The following is a 7,097-nucleotide window of genomic DNA, read 5'->3' on the forward strand; positions in this document are numbered from 1 at the left end:
GAAAATAACTAAACCTTATCAAACATAACTATAAAAGAGCCCAACTATTAATAAACACCCCAACAAATGACCCAAAGATCATTAACCCTTCAAAATATTAAATAACTAATATTAATTACTCCAAATATTAAACTCCCCAAAATAGCACATACCCTAAAATGTTAATTAAAATACGTTAATATTTTTTTTTTAAAGTACTGACCACCCAAACGCCAAGCACCTGAAAACCTTAAACTCTGGTGTTTCTGGGTCACAATTTTAACTGCATAATCCCTACTCTGGACACTGCCACCTTGCCCCTGCCCAGGGGGAAAGAGGAGTTTCTACCGAGAAAGATTTTGTCACTGCCTGCTGCTACTTCGGGGAACTCCACTCAGGTCTGTGCTGCCTCTCAAGGTCACCACCTCTTGCCACTTGGGGTAGTGGTCACTGCTCTGTGATTGCCACCCAGAGCTGGTGCTGAGGTGTTTCACTGGGGTCTTTGCTGCTCTGATGCTTGGGGTCGGTGCTGAGTGCATGGCTCTGGGATGTCAGCGCTGATTTACACTGGTAAGACAGCTTCAGGCATCTTCCACAAGTGAGGGTTTAGCAGCCTCAATGAGACTGCCCTTAAAGTGAGACTCTATAATGGAATCCTCCCTGGGCTCTCCAGTCACATCCCCAGAGTTTTCCTTTCAGCTATCCCGAACTATCACAGAGCCTTCTGATCCTCCGCACAACTGTCTCTTAGGATCCAAGACATGGTATAAGCACAAACCAGCTCTTAACCTAGTGTTGAGAGAGCTAGCTGGGGTGTTGAAGGAGCTAGCTGGGGTTATTGCAGGGCCCTTGGCACGGCTTTACGAGCGCTTGTGGTGCTCGGGCCAGGTGCCAGATGATTGGAAAATAGCTAACATGGTCCCCATCTTCAAAAAAGGGAAGAGAGAGGACCTGAGCAACTATAGGCCTGTCAGTCTTACCTCAATCCTAGGGAAACTCCTTGAGAAGATCATCAATGAGCACATCTGTGATGGGCTGGCTTCAGGGATGTTGCTCAAGGGCAACCAGCACAGTTTCATTAGCGGCAGGTCATGTCAGACCAACCTGATTGCCTTTTATGATCAGGTCACGAAGGCAATGGATACAGGTGTCGCCATGGACGTAGTCTTTCTAGACTTCAGCAAGGCCTTTGACACCGTCTCCCACCCCATCCTCATTAAAAAACTAGGCGACTGTGGCATTGATGCCTACACAGTCAGAAGGATTACAGATTGGCTCAAGGGTCGTACTCAGAGGGTGGTGGTGGACAGGTCATATTCGACCTGGGGGGAAGTGGGCAGCGGAGTCCCCCAGGGCTCGGTCCTTGGGCCTGCGCCATTCAATTTCTTCATCAGCGATTTGGACGATGGGGTGAAAAGCAACCTGCTTAAATTTGCTGATGATACCAAAATTTGGGGTGAGGTGAGCACGCTAGTAGGGGGGGAAAGACTGCAACAAGACCTGGATAGGTTACAGGAGTGGGCTAACATAAACAAGATGTGTTTCAATACTGACAAGTGCAGGATGCTGCACTTAGGCAGTAGAAACCAGCAGCACACTTATAGAATGGGAAACCCCCTTCTTGAGAGCACCGAGGCAGAAAGTGATCTTGGAGTCATTATTGACTCCAAGATGAACATGGGCCGACAATGCGAGGTCACAGTTGGCAGGGCTAACCGGACCTTTTCGTGCATTCACAGGTGCATCTCAAGCAGGGACAAGGAGGTGATCCTCCCCCTCTATGTGACGCTGGTCAGGCCACAGCTGGAGTACTTCGTCTAATTCTGTGTGCCCCACTTCAGGTGGGATGTGGACAACATTGAAAGGGTCCAGAGGAGGGCCACCTGCATGATCTGGGGACAACAGGGCAGACCCTACAATGAGAGACTGTGGGACCTAAACCTGTTCAGCCTTTACAAGAGAAGGCTGAGGGGGGACCTGGTGACTGTCTATAAACTCACTAGGGGAGACCAGAAGGGTTTGGGGGAGATACTGTTTCCCCTAGCGCCCCCTGGCATAACAAGGAATAATGGACACAAATTATTGGAGAGTAGGTTTAGATTAGGCATCCACAAGAACTACTTCACAGTTGGGGTGGCTAGGAGCTGGAACCAACTTCCAAGGGAAGTGGTGCTGGCTCCTGCCCTGGGGGTCTTTAAGAAGAGGTTTGATGCCTACCTGGCTGGACTCATTTGAGTCCAGTTTTTCCCCCAACCAGGCGGGGGGGGGGGGGTCGGACTTGAAGGTCTACAAGGTCCCTTCCAACCCTACTTCTATGATTCTATGAACCTTTTCACTCTGAGTACCTACCAAGGGGATGCAAAACCAGAACTCTTGGTTCAGAGATGATACCTTTTATTAGACCAACTAAAAAATGGGACCCAGAGGAACAGACTTCCATGTTGAGCTTCCTCAGTGCAAAATGAAGTTTATTTCTATAACAGGTGGCCATCTCGGGGATAACTTCCCACTGGCCCACCCACCTGTTTCTGGGCTAACTTCCTGCCATGCCTTGTTAGGATTAATTAGTTAATGATGTAATTAAGCGAGAGGCTGCCAATTTCCTGCTCCGATGTCAGGGGGCGCTATCTGCGGCTCCATTCCTCCCCTACACTGCAGCCCAAGCCTCGCAGATGGCATCTCAATGTTATCATCATCACCAGCACCCACACTGGGCTCCAGAATCCTCCTAATTGAACTCTGCCTGGATTCCTATCCTCAGGCAGTCTCATTTGCCTTCATACTAGGCAGCACAGCTCCCTGAAATGCTTCCCCTTCAGGTGTGGTCCTCCCGGGACCTTCAGCTATCTAGCCCTGGCCCACCTCCAGGCCAGTCTGAACCCCAGGCATGCAGCTCTTGGGCATCCCTCATGGTGGGCCCCTGGCACTTCGACCCTTCCAGTCCTGGCCCCAGCATGGACCAGTAAGGGGAAGTTCAAACAGGCGTGAGTCTATGGCCTCTCTCTTTCTCCATGGGGTCCACCTTCCAGGCCCTCCAACAAGTGGTAACCCACCTGGTTGTGGGGGCTAGGGGTTAAGGTGCACCGACCCGCCTTTCACCAGAGTAGTAACTGGCCTGGCATTTCCTAGGGGCTCCCGCACCACTGAGAGCCCCACCAGGCCACTCACTCCCGGCAGGGTGCAGTTTTAGGTCATGCCCAGGACCATGAGCCTCCTTACCATCCCCTTCAGCTCCTCCCTTACCTCCAGATGATACCAGGAGCCCTTTGGCTAGGCAATGTTTTTGCCTGGCCTCGAGCACCAGAACTGCCCTGTTTATATGGACAGCTCCAGATTCTAAATGGCTGCCCTCATCAGGCACCTGGCAGCTGCCAGCTCCAGACCCTTAATGTGGCAGGCACAAACAGTGCCCTGACATAATTTACTACCTATGGGGACTTTTTATCATCTTTAATTTTCTCTGAGCCCAAGGAAGGGTATGTGTGCCAAAAAGATATTTATTTTAAAATTTCTCAGTTGGTCTAATAAAAGGTATCATGTGGCTAGTAAAGCAGCCAAAATGCTGGCTTGCATCCATAGATGTTTCTCAAGCAAATCCTGGGACGTCATTCTCCCTTTGTACTCGGCCTTGGTGAGGCCGCAGCTGGAGTACTGCATCCAGTTTTGGGCTCCACAATTCAAAAAGGATGTGGAGAAGCTTGAGAAAGAAGAGCCACGTGCATGATCAGAGGTCAGGAAAACAGATCTTACGATGACAGGTTGAGAGCCATGGGGCTCTTTAGCCTGAAAAAGCGCAGGCCACCTATAAGTTTATCAGGGTGACCACCAGGATCTGGGGGAATGTTTGTTCACCAGAGTGCCCCAAGGGATGGTGAGGTCGAATGGTCATAAACTACTACAACACCATTTCAGGCTGGACATAAGGAAGAATTTCTTTACTGTCCGAGCCCCCAAGGTCTGGAACAGCCTGCCATTGGAGGTGGTTCAAGCACCTACATTGAACACCTTCAAGAGCAAATTGGATGCTTATCTTGCTGGGATCCTATGACCCCAGCTGACTTCCTGCCCTTTGGGTGGGGGGCTGGACTTGATCTTCTGAGGTCCCTTCCAGCCCTAATGTTTATGAAATCTATGAACCTAGAGTTTTGCATTTCTTTTTGTCTCAGACCAACACAGCTACCAAATACATCCCTGTAATGAGAGGATGCAAATTTACAGGGAAACAGAGCTCCAGAGTACATGATCAAAAACATATACAATTAGGGTTACATAGCCAAGTTCCTGTGATTTTTCACTAAAGAGAGAGTGCTCAGAACTACCAGAGAACTAGGAAAGCTGAAGACTGTCACAAATCCTTTGCCTGATAAACTATGCATTATTACCAATATGAGATATGAATGGAATAAATTACTGTTCCAGAAGGCTGAATATGCTTTATATAGTTTACACCAAGGTTACTGGGAAATGGGGGATATGTGTAGGAAGGTGACTAGCATATAGACTAAAGAGTAAACTCAACCATAACAAAATATCATCTATAAGAGACTATCATGGGAATATACATATGACAAAGAGACAAATGAACCAACAGTTCAGTCAATTCTACTCTAATTTGTACACCAAGAATCTGAATGTTACTAGTGAGGAAACAGGTTCCTGGACTTTATATCCATGCAACAAATTTCAGAGATGGAGAAAGAAATGTACAGGCTGCTTTGTCATTAGATGCAATAACTTTGGCCTTAAAGGACATGATCAATACTAAATCTCTGGGCAGTGCTGGGTTTCCTGTGGAGTTCTAAAAAAATTAAAAAGATATATCAAGACCTTAATTACTGATTGTATATAATCATAGAATCATAGAGAAGTAGGGCTGGAAGAGACCTCCATAGATCATCTAGTACAAACCAATGTATGCTACCAACCATTTTATGTGATGATGTTATTTCTGTACCTCCTAAACCAGGCAAGAATTTTTTAAATTTTTCTAAATATAGGTGAATTTTTTTAAATAACATACACACCAAAATCCTAGCTGAAACTTTATGACCCAAATTAGAACAGGTCAGCATTTTATCAGGTAGGATTTAATCAAAGAAGATATGGTCTAGATAATGTATATCAGGTTATTACCTGGGTGGATATAGGATTTTGAAAAAAGTGAGGTCCGTCATTGCATATAGAAAAACACATTTTTTCGTCTTGTTAAGAATAACCTAGAAGCTTTACTAATCTACTAGGGCCTTAGGGGTCTATTATTCAGTTTAAGATTGATGCAAAAACAAATATAACTTAAGTTTAATGGATTAAAAATATGCAGGGCTGTGAAATAGGAGCTATGTTACCAGGAGCAGCCATCAGGCAGCAGAATTGCAGAACAAAGAATAGCTTGATTGACAGAACATCAAGACCATTAAAAAAAGAAAAGAAACCTGTTAACACCTGTGGAATGAAGAGTTTAGAAGGGATTAGGTAGATTAGAATAAGCCATGAAGTCAAGTGACTCTGTCACTGCTGCCTGAGTAGAAATGCTGCTGCCACTGCCAGACAGCTGGTTTTAAACTTTTGGTGATCCAGGAATCAAAGTGGGGTGCAAGTGCACCTGTGTACCCCTCCTGGATCTGCCCCTGAATAGGCATACATGAATGAGAAGAACTAAATAATAAAATTTAACTGTGGAGCAGTAGGCAGGCTTCTGCAGTCCCTTCGTTTAGCTCTCAATATCTCAATACCCAACCTCTGCAGTCCAAGTACAGAAGCATCTCTGAACTACAACCTCTATCACCATAAATCCCATAAACTATGATGCCATGACACCTCTGTCACTCTCATCTGCTCTGGGAGTGCTGTAGAGTGGAGGTACTGGAGTGTAATACTATTTTGTCATGTCTCAGAACTGTGAAGTGGCCTCTTGGCTAGTAGCAAGGCTGGACAAGCAGAGTTGGATCTCAGAGCTACTTCCCTGGAGGAGAGAAAGCTGTGGGCACCATCTAATTCAAAAACGAGAAACTTTACTTCTGCCTTTCAAGAAATTCCTCTATTTCCATTCCCAAATTTTCAGGGATGGAAAGTGACCTGGGGCTGCTGGCTGGAGTTCATCCTGCTGCTGCTGTTTCTGAGGGAAGAGGGCAGAAGAGAGTGGCTGAAGCCTGGAGGAGCAAGGAGCCATCCCTTTTGATGACTAAGGCACCTGGGAGCTCTGGCAATAGATGTGGCCACCTGGAACTAACCCTGCTGCTGCTGCTGACTCCATGCTGTGGAAAGGGAGTAAATCTTTTTCTCGGGTTTTCTAACTGCCTGCAAATATAATCATGCTACCCCACAAGGCTGCGGTTAGGCTTAAATCAATTAACATTTTTAAAGTGCTTTGCAATTTCCAGATGGAAAAACCTGGAAAAATACAGAGCTTTATTATAATAAGACTAATCTGTCAGGGACAGAAAAAATATGCAGACCAGAAGTAAAGCTATGGTAAGATACACCATAAAAAATCCAAATGTATAGCTCTTATTAGCATTACTAAAAATGTGTAATTTTCCAGAATCACAATTATATATATGTATATCAAATAGATACACACACACACTGTAAAGCTGCCACATAATTCTTTCCTACCAAAGCCAAATGTTTGGACAACTTGCTCTTTGAAGTAGATTTTCCCCTAGCGATATCCTAGTGCTACTGTAGCATTAGGTTTGTGATTGTGTGGTATAATCTCCCTTAGAAAAAAATGTCTATAAATGGTAAATCTTTGTCAAGAGAGAACCAGCAATTTTTCTTCAGGAATTAGAGAGAGATAATACAGCAGACTGCTGTGCTGTCAGATTAGAGGGTTTTTTAAATATGGCTTGGGGGAATAAAACTTAAAAGCTCTCTGAAAACTGTGCTGCTTAACACAAACCATTAAGCCTCTCTCAACTCCTCTCTCACCATCCTCAGTTATTAAAATCAGAAAAAAGTAAAGCATTGACAAGACTTTAATTAGTCACCGTGAGTTTTTATAGAGTTTTCTTCACATGTGGCAAAGTTGGACTTTACACTACACTGTACAAATATTTACTGACCGTATTTCAGACTTTTCCCTGTAGGGCTACCGAAAATAGGTCTGGCACCAGCCC

Source organism: Crocodylus siamensis, chromosome 3, assembly GCF_052110815.1.
Source record: "Crocodylus siamensis isolate JL-2025a chromosome 3, ASM5211081v1, whole genome shotgun sequence".
Taxonomy (NCBI): Eukaryota; Metazoa; Chordata; order Crocodylia; family Crocodylidae; genus Crocodylus; species Crocodylus siamensis.